The following is a 19,841-nucleotide window of genomic DNA, read 5'->3' as shown; positions in this document are numbered from 1 at the left end:
CCCTCCCTGCACACCCACTGCTGCACTGGCTCCTGCCATGTGGTGCACAGCCCCTCAGAGAGCAGACTGGTGCTCCCATCAAGGTGGGGGGTGGGCAGCATCTTGACACAAATCACTTCCCTATCTTAGCTAAAGCTGCTGAGCTCTGAAGACGATGCACTCCCAAAAGGCAGCCAGGCCGACATGGGGATAAATATAGATACAGACAGCATGGGGAGGAGGCTGCTGCAGGGGTCAGCCCTGACACCCCCCACCCCCAGCTCTCCTGAGGCTCCCAGCTGTGGCCAGACCACACCCAGAGGGAGGCTATTCTCTTTAGCCACCACCAAATGGGCTTGATCCTGGGGCATCTCCAGCCTGTTGCCCCAGGGGCTGGTCCAGCAGGCTGAGAGGCAGCCTCCACACTACCGCCCAAGGAGTCCAGGCACTGGGTTCTGCCCGCTTCTGCCACCCCTTCCCTCTAGGTCTCAGCTCCTTCATCTGCAAAGTGGGGCTGGCGACGCCCTGCCCTCTTGCCTCCCAGCAAGTGCTACAGGGGATGGGCGTGGATGGACTCTGGGATGCAGGAAGTACTTCGGGGACCTCGGGGTGAACCTGGCCAGGCTCAGAGAGGGGGGACCAAGCTAATGGAGGGAGGAGGGCATGGTGACAATGACCACCAGCTGAAGTCATTCCAAAGTAGCTTCATTTGAAGGGGACTGTGGGGCAGCCTCAGGGACTGGGACCCAGTCCTGGGGCCCTACCCCCTGGCATCCACACCCACCCAGGGGCCTACCATGGGGAGACTAGGAGACAGGGGCTCCCAACTCTCTATGTGAACTCCCCACAAGTCCCTTCCTCTCTCTGCCTCAGTTTCCCTGCCTGTCAGGGTTCAGGCCCCTTCTGGCTTTGGGGAGTTTACATATGCCCCTCAGTCTTTGCTGGGCTGCTCTGGGATTCTAGCCCCAAGCTCCCGCCCAGGAACTCCAGGCTGATTGGGCCTGAAAGGTCATCTGGGCTTACTCAGTACCCGAATCCCCCTGTGGGCACCTACAGTGGCTGGACACCCTCTGCTCACATCCCTCTGCAGACTGAGCTCCCCACCTTCTGTTAATGGCTTTCACCCCGCCACACTGAAGAGGCGCCCACCTGCCCCTTCTCATCCAGACAGCGGGGAGGGGCCTCTCTGAGCCTCCGCATCCCAGGCAAGAGGCCCACAGCCCAGCCCCAGGCCCTCCTCAGTAAGTCCTCCTGGCCAAGGACATTGCCAGCTGCTCCCAGGAAACCTTCACTGATAAGATGGAAATAACAGCATTGACTGTGTGCTTCCTGAGTGCCTGGCCCTGTCCACAGGTTCTCACCATTCTGTGTAGGCTATCCTGCAACCCCAGCAGAGGAGCCCTATTATTACCACCCCATTTCATAGAACAGAGAACTGAGGCACAAAGAGGTTATGTAACCTGCCTATTAGAGGTTGAACTGTGTCCCCCAGAAGAGGTGTTAAAATCCTAACCCCTAAGATCAGCATGTGATCATATTTGGAAACAGGTAGCTGCAGATGTAAAGAGTTAAGATGAGGACATGCTGGAGTACGGTGGGCCCTTATTCCCACATGACTGGTGTCCTTAAGCGCACAGAGGGAAGGCAGCCACGGGAAGGAGGCAGAGACTGGAGTGACGTCACCACAAGGCAAGGGATGCCTGCAGCTACCAGGAGCTGGATGAGGCAAGAAGGCACCCTCCCCTAGAAACTTTAGAGGGAGCGTGGCCCTGCCAACACCTTGAATTTGGACTTCTAGCCTCCAGAACTGTGAGAGAATACATTTCTGTAGTTTGAAGCCACCCAGTTTGTGGTGGCTTCACAGCAGCCCTTGGAAACTAATACACTGCCCAAGGTCACTTAGCCAGTCAGTGGCAAACCAGAGTTTGAAATGAGATGGGGTCCACTGTGCTCTTGCCCAGCACAGCCCTCAGACTCGGAAAGATTGTTGGGGGCCCAAAGGAGGGAGAGGTTGGATAGCATCATCTGCTGGGAGCTGAGCATGCACTCTCCTCCTGTGTCATGGGGCAGGGACAGCCAGAGCACAGAAGGAGGCCAGATGCCCCTAGCTCCTGACGAGACAAGGGCCACCAAAGGAGACACAGAGCTGCGTGGTGGAGAGAAAGGGCTCTTGGAATACACTGAGCATGTTCCCACCTCAGGGCCCTCGCACGTGTTCCCTCCTCTGCTTTGGGCACTCCTCCCTCCTTCATTCATTCAAAAATATCCATGGAGCATATCCAGGAAGTATCCTAGTTCCTGCTGGGATACAGCCATGAATGTCATGCCACAGATTAACATCTCAGCTTAAGTGTCACACCTCCTCCTCCAGACGTCTCCCTGATGTCCCCACTCCGCATCCCGCCAATCGCAATTACTTCACCCTGCTTCATTCTCTTTATGGCATTTCCACCACCTTAAGTTTTCCTGTCTCTTTGTCATTTGCTTGCCTCACTCTATCCCCCCAACTCCATTCAGAGCTCTGTAGCTGTACCCCAGCTTCGGCACAGTCCACAGGAGGAGCTGTTCAAAAAACATTTGCTGAGGAGCCTGCCCAGACAAGATGGTGGAGTAGAAGGACCTGAGCTCACCTTCTCTCCTGAAAACACCAAAATCACAACCAGCTGCTGAAGAACCACTGACAAAAAAGGATTGGAACCTACCAAAAGATATTGTACTTCCAAAGACAAAGAAGCAGCCACAACGAGATGGGGGCAGACACCAGAAGCAAGAGGAACTATAACCCTGCAGCCTGTGGGACTGCAAACACAGAAAGTTAGACAAAATGAGATGGCAGAGGAATATGTTCCAGATGAAAGAACAAGACAGAAACCCAGAAGAACAAGTCTGTGAAGTGGAGATAGGCAATCTACCTGAAAAAGAATTCAGAGTAATGACAGTGAAGATATCCAAGATCATGGAAAAAGAATGGAGGCACAGACCAAGAAGATATAAGAAATGTTTAACAAGGAGCTAGAAAATTTCAAGAAAAACAAACAGAGATGAACAATACAATAACTGAAATTAAAAATACACTAGCAGGGGGCTTCCCTGGTGGCACAGTGGTTAAGAATCCGCCTGCCAATGCAGGGGACGCAGGTTCGAGCCCTGGTCCGGGAAGATCCCACATGCCACGGAGCAACTAAGCCTGTGCGCCACAACTACTGAGACTGCACCCTAGAGCCCATGCTCCACAACAAGAGAGGCCACCGCAGTGAGAAGCCCACGCACCACAACAAAGAGTAGCCCCCACTCACCGCAACTAGAGAAAGCCCACAAGCAGCAATGAAGACCCAACACAGCCAATAAATAAATGAATAGATTAAACAACAACAACAACACTAGCAGAAATCAACAGCAGAATAAATGAGGCAGAAGAATGGATAAGTGAGCTGGAAGACAGAATGGTGGAAATCACTTCTGTGGAACAGAATAAAGAAAAAAGAATGAAAAGAAATGAGGACAGTTTAAGAGACCTCTGGGACAACATTAAAAGCACCAACATTCGCATTATAGGGTTCCCAGAAGGAGAAGAGAGAGAGAAACAGCTTGAGAAAATATGTGAAGAGGTAATAGCTGAAAACATCCCTCACATGGGAAAGGAAACAGTCACCCAAGTCTGGGATGTGCAGAGTACACCATACAGGATAAACCCAAGGAGGAGCATGCCGAGACACACATCAATCAAGCTGACAAAAACGAAAGACAAAGAGAAAATAGTAAAAGCAACAAGGGGAAAGCAACAAATAACATACAAGGGAATCCCCATAAGGTTATCGGCTGACTTTTCTCTGTAGGCCAGAACGGAGTGGCATGATATACTTAAAGTGATGAAAGGGAAAAACCTACAACCAAGCAAGGCTCTACCCAACACGTCTCTCATTCAGATTTGATGGAGAAATCAAAAGCTTTAGAGACAAGCAAAAGCTAAGAGAATTCAGCACCACCAAACCAGCTTTACAAGTCTAGGCAGAAAAGAGAAGCCCACAACTAGCAACGAGGAAATTATGAATGGGAAAGCTCACTGGTAAAGGTAAACATATAGTAAAGGTAGGAAATCATCCACACACAAATACGATATCAAAACCAGCAATCATGAGAAGAGGAGAATACAAATGCAGGATACTGGAAATGCATTTGAAATTAAGAGACCAGCAACTTAAAATCATCTTCTATATACACAGACAGCTATATCAAAACCTCATGGTAGGGCTTCCCTGGTGGCGCAGTGGTTGAGAGTCCGCCTGCCAATGCAGGGCACGCGGGTTCGTGCCCCGGTCCAGGAAGATCCCACATGCCGCGGAGCGGCTGGGCCCGTGCCTGCGCGTCCGGAGCCTGTGCTGTGCAACGGGAGAGGCCACAACAGTGAGAGGCCAGCGTACCACCAAAAAAAAAACAAAAAACAAAACCTCATGGTAACCACAAACCAAAAATCTACAGTAGATATACATACAAAAAAGAAATCCAAACACAACACTAAAGATAGTCATCAAATCACAAGAGAACAAAAGAGGAAGGAAAGAAAAAAGACCTACAAAAACAATCCCAGGGGCTTCCCTGGTGACGAAGTGGTTAAGAATCTGCCTGCCAATGCAGGGGACATGGGTTCGAGCCCTGGTCCGGGAAGATCCCACATGCCGTGGAGCAACTAAGCCTGTGCACCACAACTACTGAGCCTGCATTCTAGAGCCCGCGAGCCACAACTACTGAATTCCGCACACGTAGAGCCCATGCTCCGCAACAAGAGAAGCCACCGCAGTGAGAAGCCTGCACATGACAACAAAGAGTAGCCACTGCTCAGCAATGAAGACCCAATGCAGCCAAAAATAAAATAAAATAATTAATTAAAATAAAATCAATTATAAGAAAAAAACTGTAAAAAACACAGACACATGAAGGCTAAACAATATGCTACTAAACAACCAATGGATCACTGAAGAAATCAAGGAGGAAATTAAAAAATAGCTAGAGACAAATGAAAACAAAAACACAATGATACAAAACCTATGGGACTCAGCAAAAGCAGTTCTAAGAGGGAATTTTATAGCAATACAATCTTATCTCAGGAAACAAGAAAAATCCCAAATAACCAACCTAAACTTACACCTAAAGCAACTAGAGAAAGAAGAACAAGCAACACCCAAAGTTGGAAGGAAAGAAATCACAAAGATCAGAGCAGAAATAAATGAAATAGAGATGAAGAAAACAATAGAAAAGATCAGCGAAACTAAAAGCTGGTTCTTTGAAAAGATAAACAAAATTGAAAAACCTTTAGCCAGACTCATTAAGAAAAAAAAGGGAGAGGGCTCAAATCAATAAAGTTAGAAATGAAAAAGGAGAAGTTACAACGGATGCCAAAGAAATACAAAGGATCGTAAGAGACTACTACAAGCAACTATATGCCAATAAAATGGACAGCTTAGAAGAAATGGACAAATTCTTAGAAAGGTACAAAACTGAACCAGGAAGAAATAGAAAATATGAACAGACCAATCACAGGTACTTAAATTGAAAAAGTGATTTAAAAACTGTGATTTAGGGCTTCCCTGGTGGCTCAGTGGTTGAGAGTCCGCCTGCCGATGCAGGGGACACGGGTTCGTGCCCCGGTCCGGGAAGATCCCACATGCCATGGAGCGGCTGGGCCCGTGAGCCATGGCCGCTGGGCCTGCGCATCTGGAGCCTGTGCTCCGCAACGGGAGAGGCCACAACGGTGAGAGGCCCGCGTACCGCAAAAAAAAAAAAAAAAAAAAAAAAAAAACTGTGATTTAAAAACTCCCAACAAACAAAAGTCCAGGGCCAGATGGCTTCACAGGCAAATTCTATCAAACGTTTAGCAAAGAGTTAACACCTATCCTTCTGAAACTATTTCAAAAAATTGCAGAGGAAGGAACACTCCCAAACTCATTCTATGAGGCCGGTACACCCTAATACCAAAATCAGACAAAGATACCACAAAAAAAGAAAATTACAGGCCAATATCACTGATGAAGAAGATAGACACAAAAATCCTCAACAAAATACTAGCGAACCAAATCCAACAATACATTAAAAGGTCCATACACCATGATCAAGTGGGATTTATCTCAGGGATGCAAGGATTTTTCAATATCTGCAAATCAATCAGTGTGATACACCACATTAACAAACTGAAGAATAAAAATCATATGATCATCTCAATAGATGCAGAAAAAGCTTTTGACAAAATTCAACACCCGTTTATGATAAAAAATAAAAACTCTCCAGAAACTGGGCATAGAGAGAACATACTTCAACATAATAAATGCCATATATGACAAACTCACAGCTAACATCATACTCAACGATGAAAAGCTGAAAGCATTTCCTCTAAGATCAGGAACAGGACAAGGATTCCACTCTCACCACTTTTACTGAACATAGTATTGGAAGTCCTAGCCACGGTAATCAGAGAAGAAACAGAAAGAAAAGGAATCCAAATTGGAAAAGAAGTAAAACTGTCACTGTTTGCAGATGACACGTTACTATACATAGAAAATCCTAAAGAAGCTACCAGAAAACTACTAGAGCTTGTCAGTGAATTCAGTAAAGTTGCAGGATACAAAATTAATACACAGAAATCTGTTGCATTTCTATACACTAACAATGAAAGATCAGAAAGAGAAATTAAGGAAACAATCCCATTTACCATCGTGTCAAAGAATAAAATACCTAGGAATAAACCTACCTAAGGAGGCAAAAGACCTGTACTCCAAAAACCATAAGATGCTGATGAAAAATATCAAAGATGACACAAACAGATGGAAAGATATATACCATGTTCTTGGATTGGAAGAATCAATATTATCAAAATGACTCTACTGCCCAAGGTAATCTACAGATTGAATATAATCCCTATCAAATTACCAATGGCATTTTTCGTAGATCTAGAACAAAAAATCTTAAATTTTCTATGGAAACACGCAAGACCCCGAATAGCCAAAGCAATCTTAAGAAAAATGGCGCTGGAGCAACCAGGCTCCCTGACTTCAGACTATACCATAAAGCTACAGTAAGCAAAACAGTATATTACCGGGACTTCCCCGGTGGTCCAGTGGCTAAGACTCCATGCTCCCAGTGCAGGGGGCCTGGGTTCGCTCCCCGGTCAGGGAAAAAGATCCCACATGCTGCAACTAAAGATCCTGCATGCCACAACTAAAAGATCCCTCATGCCACATCTAAAAAGATCCCGCATGCCGCAACTAAAGATCCTGCATGCCACAACTAAAAGATCCCGTGTGACACAACTAAGACCCGGCGCAGCCAAATAAATAAATAAATATTTTAAAAAAACCACAACAGTATGTTACTGGCACAAAGACAGACTTATAGATCAATGGAACTGGATGGAAAGCCCAGAAATAAACCCACGCAGCTATGGTCAATTAATCTACAACAAAGGAGGCAAGAATACATAATGGGGAAAAGACAGTCTCTTCAATAAGTGGTGCAGTGGTTTAGAATCCTCCTACCAATGCAGGGGACAGGGGTTCAAGCCCTGGTCCAGGGAGATCCCACATGCTGCAGAGCAACTAAGCTGCCCATGTGCCACAACTACTGAGCTTGCGCTCTAGAGCCCATATGATCCACAAATCCCACTCCTGGGCACATAACCAGAGAAAACTTTGAAAAGATACATGCACCTCAGTGTTAATTGCAGCACTATTTACAACAGCCAAGACATGGAAGCAACTTAAATGTCCATCAACAGAGGAATGGATTAAGAAGATGTGGTACATATATACAATGGAATATTACTGAGCCATAAAAAGGAATGAAATAATGCCATTTGCAGCAACATGGATGGACCTAGAGATTATCATACTAAATGAAGTAAGTCAGAGAAAGACAAGTATTATATTATATCACTTACATGTGGAATATAAAAAAATGATACAAATAAACTTATTTACAAAACAGAAACAGACTCACTTATTTACAAAACAGAAAGAGACTTTGAAATCAAACTTATGGTTACCAAACTTATGGTTATATATATACTACTATATATAATATAAAACAGATAATCAACAAGGACCTACTGTATAGCACAGGGAACTCAATATTCTGTAATAATCTATATGAGAAAAGAATCTGAGAAAGAATGGATACATGGGACTTCCCTGGTGGAGCAGTGGTTAAGGATCCACCTGCCAATGCAGGGGACACAGGTTCGAGTTCTGGTCTGGGAAGATCCCACATGTCGCGGAGCAACTAAGCCCATACGCCACAACTACTGAACCTGCGCTCTAGAGCCTGTGAGCCACAACTACTGAGCCCACGTGCCACAACTACTGAAGCCCGCGTGCCTAGAGCCCACGCTCCGCAACAAGAGAAGCCACTGCAATGAGAAGCACACGCACCGCAAAAGAGCAGCCCCCGCTCGCCACAACTAAAGAAAGCCCGCGCACAGCAACAAAGACCCAACACAGCCAAAAATAAATAAATAAGATAAATAAACTTATTTTAAAAAATAGAATGGATATTTGTATATGTATAACTGAATCATTTTGCTATACACCTGAAACTAACACAAACTGTAAATCAACTATAATATAAGGTAAAAAATTTTAAGCCTATGAATAAACAAATCTGTGGCTCTACCTAAAATAGTAAATAAACCCTTGATATATTACGCTATTAAAACAAAACAAAACAAAACACATTTGTTCGGTGACGAAGAGATGGTTGCATGGTGAGGGAAACCTTTCTGGAAGGCAGGGACCCGAAGCCACAGGCGGAAGAGGTATCACGCCAACTGGGCAAAGTCCTCTTTGGTTTACAACCCCTTTCACAGCTGCCTTAAGAACCACATGAAAGGGGCTTCCCTGGTGGCGCAGTGGTTAAGAATCCGCCTGCCACTGCAGGGGACACGGGTTCGAGCCCTGGTCTGGGAAGATCCCACATGCCGCGGAGCAACTAAGCCTGTGCACCACAACTACTGAGCCTGCGCTCTAGAGCCCGTGAGTCCCAACTACTGAATCCATGTGTCACAACTACTGAAGCCCACGTGCCTAGAGCCCGTGCTCCGCAACAAGAGAAGCCACGGCAATGAGAAGCCCGCGCACCGCAACGAAGAGTAGCCACCGCTCACCGCAACTAGAGAAAGCCCGTGCTCAGCAACGAAGACCCAACTCAGCCAAAAATAAATACATAAAAATAAATAAATTTTAAAAAAAAGAACCACATGAAGAAAGCAAGGGAACAGCTAGCTTCTGGTCTAAAGCTCCCCATTTTCTAGATGAAGAAACCGAGGTCCAAGAGGTTAAGAGACTTGGCCCAGGTCACCTGGGGGATGGGTAACTCTCCCCAGCACACCCCAGACCTCTGGTCCTGCAGGCAACGGCAGCAGGTGACACCCCAACCAGGTCAGCAGCCACCATGACCACCTCCCCCAGAGCTTCAGTGCTGGGAGAATCCCACTTTGTCCCAGACTCACAACTTTCCCTTCTCCCAGGCCAGCACTTGCCCCTCCTCCATCGTTGCGCTCTGACAGTGCCCCAGCACTCAGTATGGTGAGACAGAGATTCCTCCGGAAACCCCAAAGGGTGAGCGCATGACTCTTCTAGGCTCCATCACCCAACATCACAGACCCATTCAACAGGAGGCTACAAGGAGGGGCGGACTCAGCCATTAAGCCAGTCAGTGCAGGGAAAGAGCCCTGAACAAGATGGACACAGGATGCCCTTGCCATTCCTGGAGCTGACCCCCTGGGGAGGAGGGCAGAGAACAAACTGACACATACTTGAATGAATCAGATGATGGGAGAGAGCGGCTAATGCCTTGAGAAAAATTAAGCAAGGTGATGTGATAGCGAGCGAGGGATCAGCGTCTAGTCTAGTTTCATCTCAGGCTCTGGAGGCACATGTGGACAAGGCTAGTGGAGAAACACTCCAGGACATGGGCCAGCAACAGCCCTCTTGACGCCACCACAGAGCAGAGGCCAGGTGGCCCAAGGAAGGGAGAGGACACCTGGCTAGGAGCCAGGAGGTGCCTCGGACCCCCGCTCATTCCTCAGGCCCTGTAGGACCTCAGGAAGCCATGAATCCCCTTGGGACCCCATACCCTATTTCTGGACAGCATGGGTGGGGCATGATCGTCTTCTCCAGTTGCTGCCTGCCAAGACCCTACGGTGACCTGGCCTCCTGGCTTCCAAGGAGCCCACCCTGTGTCCTGCAGGGGACCTGGCAGGAGGGGAGGAATCCTGCCCCCTCTCTGAGGCCATATTCTCCCAGCTGGAGGGAGATGGATTCCTGAAGTGACTGCCCTGACTCAGCAGCCCCTGCAAGGGTTAGAGGAGAGGAGAGCATCAGGCAGATGGGACCCCGGCCCTGGCTGAGGGCTTCACAGTAGGGGACCTTGCCTGGCAACCTTGCTCCTGCGGGAATTCCTAGAGAATGCTCTTCTGTTTTCCATCACCCCTTAGAGCCCTGCGAGGTCAGCCCAAGGTGGGGGAAATGGGACCACCCCACTGGATCTACCATCCCCCATGGTGTTCTCTTCAGCCTACTGGCACCTTCCTGTTCAGGACCCTGCCTGCCCCGGAACAGCCCAGAAGTCCAACATTTGGATTCTGAGGCTCCTCTCTCCAGGAAGGAAGTGGGAGAGAGAGAAGCGAGCTTGCCTGAGGAAATCCCAGAAGGAATCCTAAATCAGTGACCCACATCAGGCTTACTAATATTCTCATGAATAATGATAACGATGGTTAACATTAACTGAGCGCTTATCGGGCACCAGTCACAGCGCTGGTGCACAAGCCCTTTGTTGTCTAATTTAATCCTCACAACTACCTTTAAAGAACTACACAACTACCCTAAAAGATTATAAAGATGTACAGAGTATTGCTCTTACTACTTTACAGGTACAGAAACTGAGGCTCTAGCTCCGACCCTCTTCTTACGTCCCTGGATTTTTAATTCTTGTGGCCTCTGGGAGGGAGGTCCCATGACCACCAGTGCACCCAACTTTGCAGAACACCTGCCCCCTGGCCCAGGTTCCAGTCTCCCAGCAGTCCTGTAAACTGGATTGTGTCAAATTTTGCTTCATTTTACCAATGGAAACGCTCTTAAGCCCTAGGAGTGACAAGGCACCCAAACAGGACACGGCAGAGGGCCAGGAGAACTCAAGTGTCCACATTCTTAGCCCACAGTTCTTTCCATGGAGAAAACTGCCTGGGTGACCCCTCCCACTCCAGCCAGCTATGTCACATGCCTGGGACAGTCCCAGCGCTCACTGGGCTCCATACCAGAGGAACTGCAATAAAACCACTTTTTATGTTTGCACCCAGCCTCCATATGCACAGGCCCTGGACAATGAGCCCATTTTACAGATGAGGACCTGGGCTCGGAGGGGAGGAAGGTCTAGGCCAGGGGCCCACTGCTGGGTAGGCGTTCAGACCCAGGTCTCCCAAGCTCTCCATTAGGGCTGTGCAGCTGCCGAAGGTTACAGCTTGGCTCCTCTCCCCAATTACTGAAGCTGTGGGTGCTCCAAGAAACAGAAACAGCCCCCCATCCCTCAGTGACAGCCCACACCCCTAGGGGAGCAAACACTAAGGGCAGACAGACAAAGGGCCACTCAGCTAATTCTCCCAGATCCTTTGCCCTTGTCACTTCACCCAGTACATAACAGGGCTGGGGGAGTCCCAGACAGTAAGAAGAACTTGCACCTGGCTAACAGAGCCCTGGGTTCCAGTGCCACCTGTCACCTTGGGCAAACCACAGCCCCTTCCCCAAAGGGGCTTGTCCAACAAGGCTGGGGGATGACATGGGAAGAGGAAAGTAAGAACCCTCTATTTTTCAGAGAAGCAGCTCTGCGGGGTAACGAGGAACGGGAAGGAAGAAAGGGCCTTGCTCTCTCTCTCGCCATGCTTCCCCCTCCCCGCCCCCACCCAAAACACACAGGTGCCAGATAGCGTTTGAGAAAAAACTAGTTTGCAAACACACTCCGACTTCTGGGAAGCTGCCCAGTTCCACTCCCTCTCTTTGCTCCCCCTTCGCCCGCAGGGAGCTGACTCTCTAGCAGTTCTCTGGGGCCGGGGACGGAGGGGGGTTGGGGGGCTGGGAGTAGGGCACGGGGGGCGAGGAGCGGGCCCCGCGCCTGCCCAGAGCCAGCCCGAACTCAGCACTTCCGTAGCTGCGATGGTGGCGGGGCTCCACCTTCCTGACGCCCCCAGGCGCCTCCGGGAAGGTAGGAGGGTCCCTAAACCGCTGGGCTCGGACCCCGGGCGGCGCCACCGTCCTCTCGGCACCCTGCCCTCTGTTCCCCCGCGGTCGGGGCGAAGACGGAGCGCCCCCGCGTGGCCGGGTCGGAATTCAGTCACCCAAACGCCGGGGTCCGGGTGAGCGCGGGTGGAGGGATGGGGCTTGGGGTTCCGCAGTCCCCCGAAGCGGAACCCAGCTTCCTTACAAGCCGCCACTGGCACCAGAAGCCGAGCCCCAAGGCCGAACTTGAGCCCTCCCGCCAGGGCGCCCCGCCCGCCCCTTTGGGGCCCCACTCACCTCGGGTCCCGCTACCCTCACCGCGCGGCTGCCGCTCCCCGCACTCCGGGCCACCGGGGCATCCCCGGGAGCTCCCCTGCTCGGCTGGGCCCGCGGGCGCGGGACAGGCTCAGGGCGCTGCCCCCGCAGCCATGGCCAGCTCGCGTGCGCCCGCAGCTGCTCGAGGTCCAGTCCTCCTCCCCGGCCGGGCGGGTAGTGGCGGCGGCTGCTGCTCGGGCTCCTCCCTCGGCCGAGGGCGGGGGCGGGCGTGGGGCGGGAAGTGGGAGGCGAGGCGGGCGCTTCCTGGAGGGGCGAGCGCTCCCACGGGCGGAGCGGGGACGATATCCTGCCCGCCCGCCGCCCGCGGCTGGCGCGCCCAGGCACACCGGGTTGTCAGTGCCTCGGGGCCCCGAATGTTCGAGGCCGGGATCCGAGTGTCCGAACGTTCGAGGCCGGGATCCGAGGATCTGAACGTTCCAGGCTAGGATTCCGCGGATCGGAACGCAGCTGGTTCGCACTCGCCCCAGGCTGGCCTCGCCCGAGCCGCTGGCACCTCCGAGTTGCCCGCACTGTGCGCTCAGGGCTGCCGACGCGGGATCCGAGGGGTGGGGTCGGCCCGGACCTGCCAGGCCCTAGGGCGCCCTCTGCAGCCTCGACCCCAAGGGCTGTTCGGCTCAACGCTGCGCCCTCGGGGGATATACCACGGGGTTTGGTTCTGGGCTGTATCGGGCAGCACTAGGATCGCTGTGTTTTCTTCTTTTTTTTTTTTTTTCCGATAGTAAAAGAGCTCGGCGTTTTCTTGTTACCGCCAGGGACTGGGAAGATGACACAAGCGTTATTTCTCTGACAGAGACGATAAGATAAACAGTTCGAACAGTGCCTGGGGCTAGTCAGCGGGAGGGCGTCTAGCGGGTCCTTGAGACCTTAGCGCACCGAGTCCGCCCTTCGGCGGTGGCCTTCTTTTCCCTAGAAGAGGCACCAATTCTTAAGAAATTCGTCTGTCGCTGGGCGCTCGTGCTGCAGGCCACTCGGCAGTATTTATGTGCTCGCTCCCCCCGCCCCTCTCCCCTATCCAGTGCCTCAGACAAAGGAGCCTCATTTAACCAGATTGTGGGGGACAGAGCTGGCTCGGGGATCTCAAGACCACGTCCACAGCCCTTGGCCCCGGGGCTCACAGACTGGGAATCTGGGAGTTAACGCAGAACACTTGGGTTGTGGGTTTTCCATTCTAGGCAGGTGAGGGTTAACTGGGAGACTCACGCTGCATCCTGCGAACCTCCCTCCACGTCTGAGTCACAGGCACTTTGCAGCCTTAGAGGGCGGCTGCTAAACAGCCCCAGGGCTCTGGGCTTTGTTCTCTGCCTGCCTCCCCCCCACCCCCACCCCGACCTCCATCCATCCTTCTTTTCTCCAAACTCTCATCTTGCTTCCAATCAAAGTCCTCAAAGCCCTCAGCCCAGCTGTGGGGCAAACCAATCTAGAGGTGTTCTTAGACGCAGCTGTAGCCCCTCTTCCTCCAGGAAGCCTTTTCTGATTGATCTGGCCCCCAGAATCCCTCTCCTCTCCTGGCTCCAGAGCAGGAGAGCCAGGCACTGGGATGGACAGTGGTGAACCCAAGCAGAGAGTGCCTCCCCTCACGCTGCTCACCTCTTGGGGGCAAGACCACGGCCCAGGCAATCATATTACTGTATGAAAAGTGCAAAGGTTTGAGGCAGGGTTGTTCAGAAGACCCAACTCAGCCAGAGGAGTCAGCGAGTAGTTGGGCCTGCTGAGCGGGGTGGGGGGTGGGGGGGGAAGATACCTGATCCCTGGCCACGGGCGGAGTACAAAGGCCACAGGTCATAGCAATTCCACTCCTAGGAAAGGGAAATGAAAACATACATCCATACAAAAACTTGTACATGAATGTTCATTGCAACATGATTCAGAATAGCCAAAAAGTGGAAACAACCCAAAGGTCCATCAACTGATGAAGGATAAACAAAATATGGTCTCTCCATACAACAGAATATTATTCAGCCGCAGAAAGGCATGATGTATATACAACATGGATGAGCTTTGAGAACATTGTGTTAAGTGAAAGAAGCCAGTCACAAAAGACCACATATTGTATGGTTCCATGCATATGATATGCATATGACATGTGCATGGTTCCATGCATATGATATGCATATGACATGTTCCATGCATATGACATGTCCAGACAGAGCCATAGAGAAAGAAAGCAATGATTTTAAATGTTTTAAAATTATAGTGATAGTTACACAACTGTAGATAAAACCATTGATTGTATACTTTAAAGAGGTGAAGGCTGTAGTATGTGAATTATATCTCAATAAAGCTTTTTAAAAAAATGTCAGGGCTCAGGAGAGCCCAGAGGTCAGTTGTTTAAGGCCAAGTGTCCATCGTGGGTTGATTCTGCAGTCTGTCTTTAATCCACACACAATACAAGGCTGTTACTACAAAATGCTGAAGTCTTTCCTTGCCCTGATAGAGACTTCTCTGTGCACGATTGGGAGGCCTCAATTTCCCTAAATAGGCTGATAGTAGGGTACGTGCACACATGCGCATATGGCTTGTGAATTAGTGACTTGAAATAGCACCACCTGCGTAGCAGGCCCTGGCTGGACTCAGGTGTATGTGAGCTGGGAGAGGATGGAGGGTGTCCCAGTTATCTATGCTACATCTCAAATCACCCCAAGCATTATCATCTCTCATGGCTCTGGGGGGCCTCTGGGCTCAGCTAGGGCAGTTCTTGTTCAGGATTTCTCAAACAGTTGCAGTCAGACCATGACAGGGCCTGGAGTTACCTAGAAGGCTTTCACACACATTTGTCTGGAAATTGATGCTGGCTGTCAGCTGGGACCTCAGTTGGAACACCTACCCGTGACGTTCCATGTGGCCTGGGCTTCCTGGCAGCATGGTGGCTGGGTTCCAAGAATGAGTATCCCAAGGGAACCAGGTGGAAGCCTCATTATCTTTTACTGGACTTTGGAATTCATATAATGTCACTTCTGCCGTAGTCACTGGCTCTCTCCATAGACCCCGCCCCTAGGTGAGAGGAGTGTCATTGTCATTTGTAGGAAGAGCACGTGGGCAGGGAGAGGTTACAGTGGCCATCTTTGGAAAATACCATCTGCCCACAAAGGGGGTTGATGTGGAGACGCATCAGCGGTGGAGACATCCCCTCCGGGATCTCACGGAGAGAGGTGGGTGTGGCTCACCGCACTCCTACATCTCAGGCCTAGAGTCATGGCCCCGGCTTTGAATCTCAGCCTGTCCAGTTACTGCCTGGGTGACATCACTCAATGCTCTGGGCTTCAGTTTCCTCCTGTGTAAAATGTAAGGATGGATTTAGTATCTGGTGTCTAGCCTGGTACCAGGCATGCCTAGACCCCAGGGCTAGCATGTCGTTATTGCTACTTTTAAGATCCAGGGTTCTGGTCACTCTAATGCAGGGATATCCCCTTCCAGGGTCAGGATGCCCATGCCTCCCTCCACCTCCCCAGGCCCTCCAGTCAGCCCCAGACACCTCCATCAGCCCCAGTCTTGCACTATACTATGCATGTGCGTGCAGGGGCGGGGCCTATGGGCACAGCCCAGGAGACTGATACTTCTGGCTTAAGACACTCAACCTGGGGACCCCAGTTGGCCTCTGTTCTCTTGCAAAAGTTCCTCTTCTGTCACCTCCTCCTCAGGGCAAAGGTTGATTTCTGGGCAGCCAGGGCAGGGTTGGGGCTTGTGTGGGATGAGCAATAAGGTGTGGATTCCAAGGGCTGAAGGGGAGGGAGGACTCCAGCTCTGGGGGGCTTCGAGACACACTGGGGTGGTGGGGTGCTGTACTGGCGTGGCTGGGGGTTGGGAGGAAGACCAGCTGTCCCTGGGCCCAATCCTGGGAGGATCTATACCAAACCAGCCACTGCAAGGTCTTTTCTCGGAAGCTCCGGATATGTCCAGGGGGCATACAGAGCTCTGGCTGGGGCCACCGCCCTCAGGCCTGGCCTTGGCCAGGGAAGGGAGGGGCTGGGGGCCAGAGGCAAGGTCAGGAAGGTCATATGGCCCTCTCGCCTTCCTGGGGACCCTTCTCTTTGAACATACAGACCCACAGACCAGTTAAGTCCCCAGCCAGGATCACCCCAACGTCCTATCTCCCTTAGTGTTCCAGAGTTGGAATCTGAGCTCCACTGAATACTTGCTGTGGAATCTTGGGCAAATCTTGTTTCTCTCTGGGCCTTATTCGTAAAATGGAGGACATTGTTATTGAGGTTGTGGCTATGTGTCTAGAGGAGGTCCCAGAGGGTGAAGCCCTAAAGAACTGTAACCAGGTGAGGCAGGAGACAGAGGATTCAGATCCCACCTGAGGGTGTGTAGAGATGAAGCATAAAGTCATCTTTGCAGCTGGAGAAAGTAGGTCCTTGTGCTCTGACTCATTTTGCTTGTGCCCTCACTATACAGATGAGGAAACTGGGGCAGCACCTGTGGGATTAAGAGTCACAAAATTTGAAAGTTGTTGAGAGAGTAGATCCTAAGAGTTCTCAAGAAAAAAACTTTTTTTTCTTTTATTTGTATCTTATAGGACATGATGGATGTTAATAAACTTATCATAGTAATCATTTCACAATATATGTAAATCAAGTCATATCACACACCTTAAACTTATACAGTGCTGTATGTCAATTATATCTCAATAAAACTGGAAAGAAAAAAAGTTTTAAAAAAAAAGGTTGTGAAGACCCAGGTTCAATTCCTGGTGCTACCCCTTACTAGTTTTCACTTACTATACTTACTAGCTTACCTTTGGGCAAGTTAGGAAAAATCTCTGGGTCTCGGTGTCCTCATCTGAGAAAGGAGGGTCACCAGGATCTACCAGGACAAAAAATAAGGTAGGTGCAAAGGGTTACCTCGCCTCTCTGAGGGGCAGCATACTCCAGACTAGTGGGTCTCCAATGCTGGCTGCACGTCAGAACCACCTGCAGAGCTTTCTAAATACCACTCTAGTCTTAGAAAGGCAGCTTTAAAAGCTCCCCAGGTGATTCTAATGTGCAGTCAGGATTGAGATCTACTCACCGGTCTGCACTTTCACTAAGTGTGGGCCAGCAGCATTACTTGGGGGCTTCTTAGAAATGCAGAATCCCAGGCTCTGTCCCAGACCCGCTGAATCAGAATTTGCAAATTAACGAGATCCACAGATGATTCAATGCATGTTGCAGTGTCTGTAACTATGATTTTTCAGTTCGAGAGGTACTGGCCTGGACAGTGGATTTCAGACACGTGTATGTTTAGGGGAAGGACACAGGGGGCAATTTGGGAGGATTTGAGACCGGAGCGGGTGGGAAGGAAGATTCTGTGACTCCCATCAGAAAGGTGGATATTCAATCTGTAAAACCATAGGTTGGAGGCCAAGTGACAAAGCAGCAAAATGAGCTGATCCCAGCCTGGCAGTTAGACATGGGAACTTACCAGCCCGATTACCTTCTTAGCGGGAAGACTCACGTGTAGAAACAGGGAGCGCCATTTTGATTACACTGCTTACTGGCCCAGAGCCTTACTTTTCTTCGAATTTTATCTGTTTTCATAGATCTGTTTAAACTGAGCTTACTCTGGGGAGGAAAGGGGCAGGGAGACCTCATCAGCATGGGGTAGAAAAATAGTCCAGGCCTCCAAACAAGTAGGTGGCAGGAGAGGAAGTTTCTTAATGAAATGAGCATGGTGACCGCACCTGACTTGGACCCAGGCGGCTCTGCGGTGCTGACAGTACTGTGGTGTATTTCAGGACAGCTGCTGCAAGTTTCTTGGCGTTTAGAACTTGGGCAGAGCTAAAGGGGAAAGAAGAAGGGAAAAGGAAAACAAATAAGCAGCAAATGAAGTGTCTCTGAGCTCTGGGCTCTGCGTGGTGTGCGGTTCACCTGGGCTGGAGCTTCTGGTCGGTGCTCTGTTCCTTCCTCATCTGTGACCTTCCCGGTCAAAGGCTCCTCAGGCTTTGTGGAATTCATACTCCAGTCTTAGGCAAGGGGAGGAAGCAGTACAACCCTCCTTGGCGTGAAGGTGCACCCTGATGGCCTTGGCATCCTTTCCCAGACGGGAAAGACTGAATTGGGACTCAAGGTTTCCAGGTAAACTTCTTGGATCCTCTACCTGCCCATCCCCTCCCCCAGGACCAGGCTGATGGCCCCACTTGATGCCAGGTGTGCCCTGATCCTGGCCCGATAAAGAGTGTCCCTGTGTGGGGTGTGGGTATTTGGCACTTGGCTGGAGGACTTTCTCCTCATGCTTGGTGCGGGATCGAGGACAAAATGGAGGGTGGCAAAGGTCAAGGCCAAGCCATCCAGGTGAGCCACAAGCCGGCTGGGACATCCCAGGTTCCCAAGCCAGGTGGGAACAGCCTCTAGCATCACTTCCTAACTTCATTCTGGGTACAGTGGTGAAGTTATCTCAGGACTCGCCAGTGGGCCAGCCTGCCCTCCAGTGGTGCTCAGTAGTAACTGCACCCTCCCTGCTCCACTTTTTACAGTGGAGTGCAGCTCTGGAGGAAGGCTCCCCAGATATGGACTTGTTCAACCCACAGGTAGGTGATGGAGAGGCAGTGCTGTTCTCCTGCCATTTCAAACACCTCTTCACTTCATACGACATTCAGCCCTAAAAGGGAAGAGAACGAGCATGTAACCAGTACCTACTTCTTCATACTAGGGACTTTGTACACTTTGCTTCCCTGCCCCCTCTGAAAGTCCTGGGGGCCAGGGGTGTTACTAACATGTACAGAAACAGTTCCTGGCCTTGAGGACAGGCAGCAAGGGGTCAAGTCACGTTCCATTCCGTGCCCGTCTGACTTGCAAAGCCATGTTCTTGATGTACCACCTGCCTGTGGAAATCCTTTAGCCAGGAGTTCCCAGGCTCTCACAAGGACCAGGCAAGCAGCAATAGTGAGAGGGGATACACTGGGGAGTGGTGGGGACTGCGGCAAACTGACGGATGTCCGCCACATCTAAAGGACACAGTCATACGTCCCCAGCAGATTACTCTTGAGTGGGAATGCTGGACTAGCACCTACGAGAAGCTGAAAATCTGAATTTGGGGTCAAAGTTCCCAATTTAAAATACTGACAGTCAAATCAGAAAAGAGTGTAAATATAATGCAAGCCAAACAAAGACTGTTTCTAACACCATGAACTTCTACAATCCCCTCATGGTGCAGGTGAGCTCTGGAGAGAGGTCGTCACTTGCCTACCATCACATGACCACATATAGAGACAGAGTCTGGACTTGACCCCATGCCTCCTGACTCCCAGGCCAGTGTTCCTCTCAGCATTTCTCTCTGTAGTCTGCCCTGCTCTCC

General features: G+C 50.5%; 1 protein-coding gene across 1 annotated transcript in view; it reads right to left on the bottom strand.

Annotated features, from left to right (window-relative positions):
- CPNE2 (copine 2) overlaps positions 1-12,706 on the bottom strand; it is a 53,226-nt gene extending 40,520 nt beyond the window's left edge. Inside the window, exon 1 of the mRNA XM_082677512.1 lies at positions 12,531-12,706. The gene's annotated coding sequence lies outside the window, so the exon portion shown is untranslated. The remainder of the gene's footprint in view (positions 1-12,530) is intronic.
- Positions 12,707-19,841: the final 7,135 nt, after the last annotated feature.

Source organism: Grampus griseus (assembly GCF_964374135.1).
Source record: "Grampus griseus genome assembly, chromosome: 19".
Lineage (NCBI taxonomy): Eukaryota > Metazoa > Chordata > Mammalia > Artiodactyla > Delphinidae > Grampus > Grampus griseus.
This window is presented reverse-complemented; position numbering and strand designations above follow the sequence as displayed.